The 16,297-nt window shown below is 41.5% G+C and overlaps 1 protein-coding gene across 1 annotated transcript in view; it reads right to left on the bottom strand.

Annotated features, from left to right (window-relative positions):
- THUMPD2 (THUMP domain containing 2) overlaps nt 1-16,297 on the bottom strand; it is an 898,882-nt gene that overhangs the window by 868,872 nt on the left and 13,713 nt on the right. The window lies entirely within an intron of this gene.

Here is a 16,297-nt window from a genome sequence, read left to right as displayed (position 1 = left end):
GCAATTACTGGTGCCAGGCACTTTGTGAAGACCCTGGGCGCAGTAGATAAGTCAAAGGGCAGTGCAGAGAATTGATAGTGCATTGAATGTGCTAGAAATCTGAGTTATCTTCTGCAGTTTTGTCTGATAGGGACATGCAGGTATGCCTCTTTGAGGTCCAAAGTCACGAGCCAAGCCTTCTTGCCCAGCATGGGAAGAAGCTGCTGTAGTGTCAACATTTTGAATTTCGGAATGTCCAAGTGTTCAGAGAAGAAAGGTCCAGAATGGGTCTCCAGGCTTTGTCTTTTCTGGGAACCAGAAAGAGCCTTGAATAAAATCCTTGTCCTTGCTCTTGTGGTGGTACCTTTTGAATAGCTCACATGTCCATGAGTGCTGTCATTTGTTTTTGAGCCTCTGCCCATTGATTTGGTGGCAGATTTGGCATTCCTTTTAATCTTGGGAGAGTGTGGAAGTGGAACCTGTAACCTTGATGAATGATGCTGAGAACCCATTTGTCTTTGGTGATGCAAAGCCAATTGTGATAAAAAAGAGCCAGTTTTCCTCCTAAGGGGGCTGCCAAGAGAGAGCTGTTTGGCAGCCATAGTGGGAAGTCATTGAAATTGTTTTTTTATAAGGTTGAGGTCTGTCTTCCCCTTCTTTCTGGCCTGGTGCACCCCATTGTCGAGGTCTGTAAGGGCCTTGTGTCTGACCTCTACCTCTTGGACATCTATATCTGCCCCTTTAAGGTCCGTCTGTGACTGGAAAGGACCAATTTTTTGTTGGCCAATTTCTGCTGAAATGAGGGGGTTGAACCTGTAAGAAATCTTTGAAAGTTTGCATAGATTTTGCCTTATCTTCCATATTTTTTAATACCTCCTCTGCTTCAACTCCAAACAACACATCCCGTTGCAAAGGTGCATCCAGTAATTTGGCCTTCACATGTTCTGGTAGCATATGTTCTTTTAACCAAGCATGCCTTCTAATGACTGTAACTGCTGCTCTGCAGGAGGCCTCTAAGGAATCAAAACCACATTGCAAAGTATGTTTTCCCACCTGTTCAGCTGCATGCAATAAATCCTGCATTTCTTTCAAATTAGGCGGATCTGAATCTGGAAGCATCTTTTGTTTCAACTGAGACATTAAAAATTGCTGATATTTTAACATGTGAAACTGGCAATTTAAGGCTCTCATGGCTAAAGTTGCAGATGTATAAACTTTCTTGCCCCATCTGTCTAATGCTCTAGAATCTCTGTCAGAGGGGACTGGGTTTTTTGCTGATGAAGCCTTAATCCCTTTGGGTCCCTGAGAAATAGTTTCAGGGTCAGCAACAAGGCTTTTGTAAAGAAATTTGTGAAGAGTCAGGGACTCTGTAATATCTATCTGGCTTAAGTGGGGCTGGTGGTAAGGAGTCAGGGTTTAAGCTGGATTCAGTGTATACATCATCCACAATATCTAACACTGGCGGGATAGCAAGGGGTCTGTGTTGAGGCAATAAAAGGAAGTCTCTGAGCCTTTTCTTGGATTCTGAATAATCTTGGCCTTCCCAGTGGAAATGCTCCCTCATGGTATGTAAGGTCTCCCCAAAGGAGTAGTCCTCAGGCGGAGAAGCTGATGGAATGGATTCCTCAGCATCAGAATCCTCATAAGGGGGTAAAGAGTATCCTAGGTCTGAGGATGAGTCAGAGGAAATGGACACCTGGTCTGAAGATTCATAGTCTGCTTCTTGTCTGGGCCTTTTATCTGGAGGGGGTTGGGACCCTCTGATCAGGGTGATTAGGTCTTCGGCCATTTTAAGCATTTGTTTCTTAGGTATGGAAGCCTGCCCTGGAGATTGCTGTGTCTGTTTCTTTGCTTTAATAGGAGGCTTAGACTTGACAGAGGGTTTAATTGTTAACTGTGTAGGTCTGAAAACACCCTCTGAAGCTGTCGAAAGTTCAGCTACCTCGGTTCCCTCTGTGGGATTAAGCTCGGTAATTTGAATTGTAGGGGCGTCCGAAGGCCCAGCCAGCTCCACGTGGGAGTCGGAGGCAGTCTGGGGTTCTAGTGTAGCGGTCGTCAGGGGCTGCATAGGCACCTCGCTGAAAACCGGAGAACCGGCGACTGGCCTAGAAGAGGCCTCGTCGTCAGTCTTGGGCCTCGGATGCCTGCCCTTGTCCTTGTGTTTTTTAAGAATTCCGGTCGTCGGAAGTTCCGACGGCATGGTGTAATTAAATTTCCTGCCAAAATAATGTCGGGCAAAATCAAACAGACATTTAATAGTGCGCTTATTAAACCTAGCACAAAACCGACAACCAGTGACGTCGTGGTCAGGGCCTAGGCATGGGATACAGTAGGAGTGGAAATCCTTATGAGGTATTTGCTTCCCACAAGAAATACAATTATTAACTTTTACTGACATCGGTCTGAGGCAAGAAAAAGTTTCCCCAATGGGGTACTTAGCTTTTTAGAAGACTTCAGTTCTGGATTCGGTATAAAAATCTCAGGAGTCTGCCGACCGGCACTTGTGAACTGCTTCTGCTTCGGGCACCGCGCGGCAAGAAAGACTGAAGAAAATGGCGTCGGCTGCATCTTATATCCCCCTGGCACACTGACGTCAGGGAAGAAGCGACAGCAACCGACGCCGGACCAAGACTTTGGAACTCAGGCCGACTGGGGTACCGCCTGACGGCAGGATAACCCAAGTGTAATGACTGCAGCAGTGTCACACGATGAACATCAGTAGCTTCTCCAGAAGACGATGCAAAAGAAGATGATACTAGATCGGAAGGGACCGGTACATTGCTATGACAATTACTTTCAGTTTCTGAAGTTTTGCCTCCTGAATGAATTTCATCAGACAACATGGAGGAAAAATGTAAGACAGTCCAGAGTACAGGCCATCTGCGGGCCAGAACATTCCTCAAGGGTTTCCTTGGTTTCAGAATAAGGGAAGAATGGTGCTGCACTTGGGTTTGGGTTGATGAGGAAAATAAACCACAGCATGATTTTTTCCCAATTAATGCAAAATTTCAAAGCTACCAAAGATGTGGGAGACCACTGATGGGGCAAAAACAAACATCTTATATGTTTGTCTGTCAGCGAATTGGACTTCCCGTGTTCATTCCCAGAGCCTCATAGTTTCCTAGCAGACAGGGGTATGATCATGTAAATTCCGCTTGTCAATATACCACATGACTGCTATGTCAGCAAACTGTATGACAGTTACTCCCTGGAGAAGAGATTCCTGAAAGGAAGAGAGAGTTAAAAGAGCTGCTGTCATATAATGTAAACTGAGGTGAAGGAACAGTACTGATGATATCTAAACATTGTGAGTATACTGAAATGCCCCCACCCATCCCTGGGGCTCATGCATGCCCCCACCCATCCCTGGGGCTCACGCATTCATGGTCACTACTGACAACAATGCAGGACTGTCATGGAATAAATTGTCCAAATCTATCTGCAATTACAAGTGACATTTATAACTTTACAGAAGTGGATCTGATAAGACAGAATTATCAACTTGTGACCACTGGATCCATAATTTATACTATAGATTCTCATGTGGAATCTTGCATTACACATCATGGAAAATGGGAACTGCTGACACTATAAGAACACAGATGGACTGAAGCTTTTGTCAATATTATAATAATAAAACAATGGCTATTCAGACCAGACCTTTTCAAAGTGGAGATGTTCTCTGCATTATTTGGTAACTGGAGTGCAGCCTATGTAGGTGAGCAGCTGTACAGGTTCTAGTACTGACTTTGCCATTCTGACTGGCATCCTCAAAGAACAGAACAGAATAATGAGATTAAAGACTTCTTCAATGACACTAGATCTTTAGAAGATGCAGCACACCTAGGTGCCAGTTGTCCAAATACGGGAAAACCACGGACTCCTGCAGTCTCTAGTAACCTACTACCGCAGACAGTCATTTGACAAACACCTTGGGAGCCAAAGTATGACCAAATGAAAAAGTCAGAAACTGATAAAGATGGACTCTTGACTAGGAAGTATGGAAGCCTCCTGGATTATTTTGTAATTCTGATGTGGAGTTAAGCATCTAAGAGATCAAAGAGTGTATCTCAGTCTCCTTCTGTGAGACAAACACTGACTGCAGCTACACAAAGTGAAATGTTTCTTTGGAAATGAAGGCACTTAGGCCACTTAGGTCTAATATTGGCCCGAGGTCTTTTATCATTTTTTGGTACCAAAAGATACCTGGAGAAAAATTTGAATCCTTTGTAGTCTACATTGGCTTGGATGACTCTTTTGCTTTAGTAAGAGGTTTTATACCTTCTTCTTTCCTCTTGTTTTTGATGGGGTGGACTCTCCAGCAAAGGAAGGGATGGGGGAACACAGAATTTGTGAAAGGGAATTTTGTAACCCTTGGGTACACTTGTCCTGATCCAGCTCTTCTTGGTTAATGATTTCCAAGTAGGTAAGTTCCGATCCAGCTCAACAATGAATGCAAAGAACCCATCCTTCTTGTTCCATGGTCTTCCTGAAAACTGCCTTGTAAATTATGGTTCCTTCTGTACTGCTGTTGCTTTGCAGCTCTTCCCTCTGCCTAAACCACAACTAGTGTGGGATTCTCTGTGTCCTTAAAAGGAGGTATTGAGGTGAATAGAACTTACTATCTGCAGCCGTAACAGTTTTTATCTCTGTTTCCATATTTACCAAATGAAATGGAAAGTTAAAACTACATTGTTGTCTTCCACAAAACTGGAAGAATGGAGCCACAACTGGCAATGGATGGCTATGCTGAATCCCCTGACACTGGCTGAACCCTTGCAGGTACTGCACAAAATGTGCAATGCGAGTTTTGCTATCACTGAAACTATTGGACTGGGACATTAACTTGTCCATAGAGGTCTATCTGCCAATTGGAAAATAGTCTGGTACATTTTATCTGAAATGCCTCTATGAAAATCCACCATATGGGCCAGGTAATTGAGCTCTCTCACTATAAAGGTGGAAGATGCAGACACATATTTCACAAGACAGTCCACCTCTATAAATTCCTAACCTGGTAGTAGGACTGCTGGGCTCTTGTGGTATTGGTACCCTCTCAATAGCAGCTGCTAAAACAATATGTATCCAGTTTTAAAGTCTTCAGCCAGAAACTCCTTTCTCTGAGAGGACAAAGAACATAATCTTTTTTAAGATTTAGTAGCTACTGTATCTGGATTTTCCCTGTGCTGCACTAAGGTCTGCTTTTAGATTATCTGCCCGTGACGAGATGACAGAGGAGATTTGTTGGGTAGATCTGAAGGCCTTCTATAACATCTCCTGTGGGGAACATAATGGATCAGTAAACCATCCTCCCCGAAGAAGCATCATCTCCAAGACTTCCATGAACCTGGGTTCATTAGGGAGGATGCAGGGGACTTGGCATCTCCTTATTATCAAGATCAGTGGCTGGTGACTCTGTAAATAAATTGACATACTTCCTTTTGCACATGTCGTTTTTTTAAATCTTCAGAGGAAGGACTCCAAAGATGAGGAAGACCAGCATTTCTGGACTAAAATTGAATTGAGCAGCTGCAGGAGGTCCTGGGTTTGTCTCCCCTGCATGCCAGACTGTAAGGCTGACTGCTCAGTGAAAGTTCATTCCAATGGTGCTGTATAATCTTAAGGGTACCGTAGCAATGATGGTTGCTGGCGTAGCACTGACATCAATATCAAGGACTAAAATAACTTTAAAAATTCTGATGGCTGTGACACTGGATCTGAGTTGGGGAGGGGCCAGCATCAGTATCAACAGCCTGAGCATGGATCTCAAATCCATCATCAACAATAGGAGAAATGAGATCAGGATCATGGATATGAACTGCTGAGTTAAGGTCAAAGACACCAAGATAGTCAATACCAAGACTGATGTTGAAGGCCCAACTACTGATGCTGGGCATGGTAATGACTAAGATGTTGCAAGGGTTGACACCAACATCCTCAGTACCAAATCAAAAACGTGTTTATTTACTTATTTGACATTTGATTAGCAATAAAGTCTGACTGTCCATAAATCCCATTTTCAGCAGAGGGTCGGGGAGAAAAGCTCCCTAGACATAACAGTTTCATTACATAGACTTAGTACAGTTACCTTACAAAATACATAACACAGTGAGACAAGTGAAGAAATATTACATATCCTGGATTTCATCAAGAAGATACCTTGTTCTTATGGAAACAGTAGGTGCAGGGTCACCAAAAAGCCTTGGACTATCCTTGAAGAAAGCAAATGCAAACTTGTAATCAAAGTTAGAAACAACAGGGGTAGGGGCTTGCTTCAAAATCAATTGCCTTTGTTTTAAAGGATTCAGCTGAAACAAATTACCGCAATCTCCCTGTCTGGTTCAAGAGCAGTCTAATTAGACACACTTTAAGTCTTTGAAATAGCAGGCAAGTGAGAAGAAGCCTTCTCAACAGTCTGAATAACTACTTTCTTAACTGCTGGTTCCATGACTTGGTGACTAACTTCAGTCACCAGAGATGAGGAAGAAGAAATTCTAGGCCATTTGGATGCCTTATACTTTGTTTTAGTGGAAGGAATATTTAATACCTGAGAGGGCTTTGAGGTCAGTTCAGTGGCAGGTCTGATTACCAAAGAAGAACTGTTTTTCTCAGTAGAATCAAATCTTATGAAGTTTTCCCTTACATATGCAGCTTTAATCCTATCTATGTCAGGGATCAAAAGCAAAACAACTCCTTACAACTGGGACACTTAGAAGCATTATAACCATCACATAAACAAATAACACACTTCTTGTGCTGCTCCAGGGAATTTTCGTACCACAGAAATGCCTATGGGAAACACAGTTTACTTTGAATAAAGAGCAAAGGACAGTTGTTTATGTTGCACTTACCATAAAAACAGATGCTCATATTCCTCTCTGCTGCAGTAGCCTTTGGCTAATTGGGTGGTATCATGCCCAGGATTTAACAACCGGTCAATCTTCACAATGTTCTGACTCCCCTCTATACCTGCACTCTTGCTGCTGCTGCGTGAGCCCAGGGAAGGAAATCAGCGGCCAGAATGCAGCCAACCTCAGGACTTTCTTGCCTAACAAAAAGAGAAAGCTTGCTCATTCTGTAAACCCAAATTGATATAAACATCTAACTTTTTACCTAAAAATTAACTATATACAGAAAAAAGGGGGATGGAGAAAGGTAGGACTACTGCAACAGTGAGGAATGTGAGCATTTATTGTTATGGTAAGTGCAACTTAACTGTATTATGTTCATCATTCTCAATGCTGCAGTAGCCATTGGCTAACTGGGTTGAATACCAAAGCCTACAAGCCTATGAGGAGGAAGGATAAGGGTCCAGGAGTCCCTGTAAAATGGTCATAGCAAAGCCAGTCTTGGTCTTGGAGAAGGAATCCAGTTTGTAATACTTTGTAAAAGTATGTACTGAAGACTCTATAGCTGCCTCTAGAATGTTTCTAGAGTCCACCCTTTCAAGCATGCCATTGTGGAAGCCAAGATTCTAGTAAATGCGCCTTGATCCGACCTGGAATAAATATGCCATGGTGGGAATAAAAAAAAGCAATAGTTGAGAGCAACCATCAAGAAACAGCCTGTTTTGACATGGGTTGTCATTTTTTTGTTCCATCATAAGAACTAAACAGCTGATCAGCTTTTGCAAAAGACTTTGTTATGTCAGGAGAGTACCTGAGCTGTCTATGCAAGTTCGGGTTAAACAGAATCCTTATTTCCTGGTTCTGAAGTTCTGGATAAAATATAAGGAGACTGACAACTCTGAAACAATTTTGGGTATAAATGAGGAATTTGTTCTTAATCTGACCAGATGTCAATGGTAGCCATGAACCCTACAATCCTAAGATATTCTCTGGCTGAAGTCTGAGACTGACTGGAGAAGCTAAGAAAAGTTTCCATATAAAAGTCCACTTTTTCCTGGGCTAGGGATGCCTTTTGAAGAAAAATATCTAGAAGGCAGCATAAAGACACAGTCCTGTGTGAGCGAGTAGAGACAGATTTTTGAATATTTACCTGTAAACCCAGACTGATAATAAGTGAAGAAACCATTGTTAAAGACTCCAAACTCTGGTAGAAGGCTCTACACAGAGAAGTAAGTTGATTAAATAAGAAAATGTGTAAATGTCCTACAGTCTGCAAAGAGCTATCAATGGAGCTAGACACTTTGTAGAACACTCTTGGAGCAGCAAGATTGCCCAAACGGCAGTGCAAAGACCTGATAATGTAACCCACACTGAGAAATTTGAGACATTTTTTGAAGCCTGCAGCTATGGGAAGATAATAAGCACCTTTTAGGTCTAATGTTACTGCAAAACTTAGAAGAGGAATGACAGGTAACAGATTTTGTAAGCTCAATGTTTAGAATTTTGGAACTGTCGCAAACAGGTTGAGAAAGGAAATATCTAGAACGGGTCTTCAGGAATTCTTCTGTCCTTTGACTGTGTCTGTTATTTATGTTTTTCTTCTGTTCCGTATAGCAAAAGAGTTGTTTTATATTACGTGACCTTCTGTACCCAAAATGTAGTTCATCTGAAATTACATTTCTTAAACATTCTACACCACTTAAAATATGCCAGTGTTTCTCCATCACATTTCACATAAGAAAAGTGCATCTATTATATCTGACCATAAATCTTGTTTTATTTTTATTATCTGTACACTTTAATGACTATGTTACCACTATTTAAGAGAGTCAAGTGCTGTTCTTTTATTCATTGTTAAATTAAGGAAAGGATTATTCTTTTTAAAATCCTTTCCACAGATTCACGTTATAAATGTTAAAAAGAATACTTATCTACATAAGACAAGTTTGTTTGTTTGTTTGTGTCTTTCTGCTTTTTCCCCGGTTAGGGGTCGGCACAGCGGAACTCCGGTCCACTAATGATTGGCAGTTGATTTTTACGTACCGGCTTGCCAGGCCTGACGCACAACCTTCAACAAAGGTATGCCCATTTACGCATGTCTCCACGCAGAAGACGCTCTAGCTGAGAATCGAACCGGACAGCTTCTTACTGTGGGGCGACAACGCTACCGCAGCACCACCACCGCGGTGTATCTACATAAGACAAGTATGCACCCCAATTTGTTTTTTCATAGAATAGCTAGGGGATAGATGGTATGCCTGGCTAGACTTAACACTGAAGATGATATAAATGTAGAAACACCTGTGGTCCAAAAAATGCCAGATAGTTCCAGTGTATAAATTCTTCTTTATTCAATAACAGATGTATAAGCACTTTCACAGATAACTTCTGCTTCTTCAGATACAAATGCATACTATCTACTGTGTGTCTTTTATACCTTGAACCAATTAATTAAGTCATGTTCATCTTAAAGAAACATCCTACATTAAGTAAAAATATTTGTGTAAGAAACTGTCACATTCAAACCAATTGGTTCAGACCATTACTGTGAAAACAGACTTCTTATAAATATACTTGTATAATAAAACACATAAAAACACATATACAAAAAATGCACATATATAAATACATACATAAAAATATGTTTAGACGTAAACATTTACAACTAAAAACTTCTAGTATTTAATATAAGAGAACCTATGACTAAATAACTTACATTTCATCTGTTCAATGGTCTAGCTTTAAGTTGTGGTCTTACTGGTATCCTGTCATTTAATCCATGCCCAGAGTCTGCTTTCAGTCTTATAATCCATTTTGCCTCAAGCTGTTCTGTTCTGTTTCTAATGTCTCCCATCCTAATATTATCATATAATTTACCTATAACTAAAATTATATGTGTTGTCATTCACTTTGATGTGCTTGGATAGTGCACTGACATCACTTTTTTTCTGTATCTGATACATATGTTCTCTGATACGATCTCTAAGGGCTCTGTCCTTTTTCCCCACATAGAAACAAAAACATACTATACATTGAGCTAGATAAATAATATGTTCTGAGGCACATGTAGCTGAAATGATAAAAACATATTCCCTACCCATATCAGGATGTAAAAACTTATTACTACTACTTATGTGTTTACACATGGAACATTTTTCACATGGGTAAATCTGCCCATCTTCCTTTCTTATATTCTCATTCTTAAAATAGCAAAGTATTTTTTTTAGTGAATGCATGTTCTTGTGTGCAAAACGTGGTCTGGGTTCCAGTAAGGAACTAATCTCTTTGTCTCTCATCAAAATTTCCCAGTGTTTCTCAATTATATTTTTGTATAACCTCATATCAGTAGACTAAAACAAGGGAAATCTTATTTTATTTTCTGCCTTCTTTTTACATATTATATGTGCTGGCATACTGTTCCTTTTAGAAAATTATGGTTTAGCTATATCTTCCCTCATTTCAGCTACCATGTCTCTAGTTCTACCAATTTCATCCTTGCCATAACCTCTTTCTACAAAATGTTGGCTTATCTTTTCAACTTGTTGCGCAAAAGCCTCTGTTCTAACATTAAGCCTAGATACTCTAAGTAACTGGCTGTGTGCTACACTTTTAAATATGTGTGGAGTAAGCAGACTCTGGGCATGGATTAAATGACAGGATACCAATAAGACCAAAACTTAAAGCAAGACCATTGAACAGATAGGTTCACTTATATTAAATACTAGAAGTTTTTAGTTGTAAATGTTTACATTTGTGCACTTATATTAAATACTAGAAGTTTTTAGTTGTAAATGTTTACATCTGAGCACATTTTTATGTATGTGTATTTATATACGTGCATTTTTATACATGTGTTTGTTATATAAGTATATTTATAAGAAGTATGTTTTCAAAACAATGGACAGAACCAATTGGTTTAAATGTGACAGTTTCTTACAAGAATATTTTTACTTAATGTAGGATGTTTCTTTAAGATGAACATGACTTGTATAAAAGACAAATAGTAGATAGTATGCATTTGTATCTGAAGAAGCAGAAGTTATCTGTGAAAGTGCTTATATGTCTGTGGTTGAATAAAGAAGAGTTTTTTACACTGGAACTACCTGTCATATTTTGGACCACAAGTGTTTCTACATTTATTTGCAGTTTTTTCTTTGGTGGACTGAAGCCTCTAGTAAGGACGGTGGTGTGTTTTTATACTGAAGATGATATGTTGATTAATCAGACATCTAATATTACTAATAATTTACTGAAAACAACAGAATAGTTATAGTAGAGCATAAAACTAAGAACAGACACACTTTTTTTCTCTCTAAACATCATGAAAGTAATGTAACATAGCAGTACAGACATGAAAAGAAAAATAAAGCAAGGTTTATGCTCATATATAATAGACACACTTTTATATGAAATGTGGTTAAGAAACACTGGCATATTTTAAGTGGTATAGAATGTTTAAGAAATATAATTTTAGAGCAATCACGTTTTGGTACAGAAGGACAGGAAATCTGAAACAGCTCTTAGCCTATAAGGAACAGGAGAACCATGTCAATACAGTCAAAGGATAGGCACATTTCTATGTTATAAGTGTAGCTTTTGTAAGCATATAATGAAAGGGAATAAGATTACATTTCCCTTGAATCAGAGGAGATTTTTTTAATAAAAGTTATGCAGACTGTTTCTGCACATAGTGTTTCTGCACATAGTGTTTATTTAGCCCAATGTGTGACATTTTCTGCATTTTATGTAGGTAAATAAAATCATAAATTAAAAGAAAGCTCTTGTGATCATGTCTGATTTTAGAGATGAAGATAAATGCATTGTATAAACATATACATGAAACAGACCAAACACACTGGTTTATGTTTAGGGTGTTACAATTGATTTTTGGGAATAAAACGGGTAATGATTTAGTTGGTTTAACTGAGAATGCAGAATACTACTGGCAAAATATTCCGAAAGTATATGTGCATCCAAGCTTAAATGTATAGCACTAAGCCTTTGTTAACATTAAGATGTTAGTTCTGCATTTTATCTCAATAGATTTTAAATATTAGTCGTGGTTTTATGGGTATCTTTAAATGAATTGTTGTAGAGTTGCTTATTATATAGCTGAAAAAGCATTAGATGTGAAAACTTGTTCATTTTTTGTTGATTTCAATAAACATCTTTTCCATGGTCACTTGAGCTGGTTTGTTTTTTGGATTGCTGAAGTGTTTAAAGTACAGTTGTATACACTTACCATAAATGTAGATGTTAATGTATTCACTGTTGCAGTCATCACACTTGGGTTATCTTGCAGGGGTAGCCCTCAGTCGGCCCGAATACCAGAGGCTTAGTATTTCTGCGTCGGTTGCTGTTGCTCCAGGACTGAAGTCAGATCATCAGTGGTATAAAAACAAGCAGCTGATGCCATTATATCAGTTTTTCTTGCCCCAAATGTCAGAAGCCCCCAATAGGGAGCTACGTTATGGTGGAGTAACACCACCAGTAGAAAGTAAATACCAATAGCCCTGTAAAGAGTGAGGAAGAGAGAGAGAGAGAGAGACAATGGGGCTGGAGGGTGGGAAACCAGGACTGCAACAGTGAATACACTCAAACATCTACATTTATGGTAAGTGTACATAACTGTACTATGTTCTTCGTGTTTCACTGTTGCAGGCATCACACTTGGGTTGATTCCCAAAGCTGAGGAATGGGTGGAGGCAGTCAAGAAGAGTTGTGGCTGGCTAGTACGCCCTGCAGGACTGCGGTTGCAAAGCTTGCCCTGGATTTGGAAAAGATAGGCAGGTGATAATGCTTGGTGAAGGTATGAACAAAACTCCATGTTGCAGCTTTCAGGATGCCCCTGGTAGGAACCCCTCTGAGAAAGGCTGTAGAGGTTGGACCTGCCCTAGTGGAATGTGTTTTGACTCCCTGTGAGGGTGGTTTCCCATGGTGTTTGTAACAGAAATGGATGCAGTGTGCTATCCATTTGGAGATGGTTTGTTTTGATATGGCCTTGCCCTCTGCCCCTGGTGCAAAGCTGACCAGTAACTGGTCAGATTTCCTAAAGAGTTTAGTCCTATCCAGGTACAATCTGAGCTGTATGTGCACATCTAAAGAGTGCAGAATCCTTTCCCCCTTATTTTGAGGTTTAGGGAAAATGGTGGGCAAATGAACAGATTGGTTGAGAGCCACAATGGACACCACTTGTATGAAAGTTGGGTTAGTCCTGAGGGAGACCCTGTCAGCATGAAAAATGATGAAGGGTTCCACAGCCATAAGTGCTTGTAGCTCAGACACTCTTCTAGCTGAAGTTATGGCCAGAAGCAAGGCTGTTTTCTAAGAGAGGAATTTTAACTCAGCTGAAGCTGCAGGTTCGGGGGGGGGGGGGTAGTGTGAGCTTTTCCAATACAAAGTTAATGTTCCAAGCAGGGGTAGGGGCTCTTCTTGGTGGCCTTAAGTTGTTAGCCCCTCTCAGGAACTGCTTGATGAGATGGTGTGAGAAGAGCGGTGGCTCAGTGCTGTAATGTGCAGATATGGCAGAGGCATGGATTTTAATGGAAGAGAAGGATAGGCCCCTGTGGAGTAGGTTTGCTAGGTAATCCAGGATGAGAGGTAAGGAGGGCTGTTCTGGGTCAGCTCCTTTAGTCTGGATCCAGGAACAATACCTTTTCCACTTGTCAGCATAAGATTTTCTAGTACTGGGTCATCTGGCTCCACATATGACATCCAGGACTTGCTTGCTTAGGCTCGCCACTGGAGAAGAAGCCAAGGAATAAGCCAGGCTGCTAGGTTCAGGGTCTGTAATTATGGATGCAAGAACTCTCCCTCGTGCTGAGTCAGGAGAGTTGGAATCTGGGGGAGGTGCCATGGAGGTAACGGTGACAGACTGTGTAGTAGTGGGTACCGGTGTTGGTATGGCCAGTCTGAGGCAATCAGGATTGCCCTTGGTCTTTCCTCCATTATTTTGAGTAATTCTCTTGTAAGAAGAGGTAGAGGGGGAAATGCATAGATTGAGAGGTTTGCCTACTGGAAGGATAGGGCATCCACTTTCCAGGCCTTGCTGTGAGGTTCCCTGGTGCAGAATTTGCTGAGCTGGTGGTTGCAGGGGGAGACAAATAGGTCCACCTTCACGGTACCCCATTTTTGGGTCACAAGGCTGAAGGTGTTGTGGTTTAATTCCCACTCGTGTGGGTTTAGGAGATTTCTGCTTAAGTTGTCTGTCAGAGAGTTTTGGTTGCCTAGCAGGAATTGCGCTTTCACATGAATATGCATGGCTGAGGCCATGTTCCAAAGGGTCAGGGCTAGCCTGCAGAGTGGGTAAGAGTGGGTTCCCCCCAGCTTGTTGATGTTCCACATCACTGTGGTTTTATCGGTTTTGATTAGTAGAGGCCCCGGAGAGAGTAGGGATCTGAAAGCTGACAGAGTGTGCTGAACAGCTAGCATCTCTTTATGGCTGATGTGCAGATGAATTTGATTTGGGCTCCAGTGGCCCTGAATGCACCTGCCATCCAGGTGTGCACCCCAGGCATAGTCTGATGCATCTGTGGTTAGGGTCTGGGCGGCATGGGGTTGTGAAAAGGGAAGTCCTTGTTGTGGCTGCATGCTGCTGCCCACCAAAGAAAATCTTTCCTTAGACAAAGTATCATAGGTATAATAGTTTCCAGGTCCTGAGAATGCTGACACCAAAGGCTTTTTAAGTACCACTGAAGTTTCCTCATATGCAGTCTGGCATACAGAATTAGTAGAATGCAGGAGACCATGAACCCTACAGCTTGCAGGATTTTCCTTGCGGGTAACTGGGTTCTGGTGGCCAGTTGAGAGAAGTAGCCTGTCAGATAGGCTTGTTTTTCTGGAGTTAGAAATGCCATCTGGGATGCTGTGTCCAGGCTTGCTCCCTGGAATACAATTTTTTGACTGGGGACTAGTTTGGATTTCTTTTCGTTGATAGTGTACCCAGTGAGGTTAGTAGGTCCTTTACAAATGTCAGGTGCTGTAACAGCTTTTCCTGACTGTCTGCCTGAATCAGGCAGTCGTCCAAGTAAGGGTAAATTTGAATATTTCTTTGTCTGAAAAAAGCAATGGCTGGAGCCAGGCATTTTGTGAAAACTCTGGGAGCAGTGGATAAGCCAAAGGGAAATGCAGAGAACTGATAATGCATAGATCCTGCCCTAAAACGTAGATATTTCCTGCAAGAGTCTCTGATTGGTATATGCAGATAGGCCTCTTTTAGGTCTAGGGTGGCTAACTAAGCATCTTTGGACAGCACAGGGAGAAGCTGCTGGAGGGTGAGCATTTTGAATTTTGGTACCACCAGGAGGGTATTTAGAATGGACAGACCAAAGATTGGGTGCCAGGTGCCCTCTTTTCTGGGTACCAGGAAAGGTCTGGAATAGAAACCTTGGCCTATCTGTTCTGCAGGAACTGGCTGAATTGCCCTCACGGGGAGCAGGGAATTAACTTGGTTTTGTGCCTCTGCCCACTGGTTTTGAGGAAGATCTGGGAACCCTTTTGGGGTTGGCAGCATGTAGAAATAAAATTTGTACCCTTGGGACACTATGTTGAGGACCCATCAATCGTTGGTGATGGAGGCCCAGTTTTTTGCATGGGAAGCAAGTTTTCCTCCTAGAGGCACGAGCAGATGGGCAGAGGTGAGAGGAGGAGCTGAGAAGTCATTGTGAATTATTTTCATAAGGGGGTGGCTTAGCACTCCCTGTTTTAGAAGTGGAGGTACTCCATTGCTTAGATCTCTGCATACCCTGAGACTGCTGTCTGGGGGGGGGTCTGTTTCCCCTAGGTCTAGTCTGAGGTGGCCTTGAGGGGGCTGGAAAGGACCAATGTTTTGAGGGACAATGCCTACTGAATCTTGGAGGCTGGACTTGCAAAAAGTCTTTAACTGTCTGCACAGACTTAGCTTTTACTTCCATCTTTTTTAAAACTTCTGCTTTGGTGCCAAACAGATTGTCTTTGTTCAGTGGTGCGTCCAATAATTTTGATTTGACATGATCTGGCAAGGTCTGTTCCTTAAGCCTTCCAAGTACAGAACCTGTGACTGCTGCCCTGCAAGATGCTTCTAGGGCGTCAAACCCACACTGCAGGGTATGCTTACTGATTTGGCTTGGAGAAAGCATACGTTCCTGTAATTCTTTATTTTCTGCACAGTCAGGGAAGGTAGATACTTTTTGTTTAACAAGTTCCATAGTATGTTGCTGGTATTTCAGCATGTTGAACTGACAATTTAATGCTCTAATGGCAAGAGTTGCAGAGGTATATACTTTTTTACCCCATCTGTATAAGGCTCGGGAATCCCTGTCTGAGGGGGTGGGATTCTTAGCTGTGGCTGCTTTTATTCCTTTAGGTCCTTGGGAGATGACCTCTGGGTCAGCAGTAGGATTCTTGAAAAGAAATTTGTGTGAGTCAGGGACTCTGTAGTACCCGTCAGGTTTCCTGGGAGCAGGAGGTAAAGTATCAGGAGTTAGACTGGA

Source organism: Protopterus annectens, chromosome 1.part2 (genome assembly GCF_019279795.1).
Source record: "Protopterus annectens isolate FY-2018-M chromosome 1.part2, PAN1.0, whole genome shotgun sequence".
NCBI lineage: Eukaryota > Metazoa > Chordata > Ceratodontiformes > Protopteridae > Protopterus > Protopterus annectens.
Note: the sequence above shows the minus strand (reverse complement) of the source record. Positions and strands in the feature narration are given on the sequence as shown.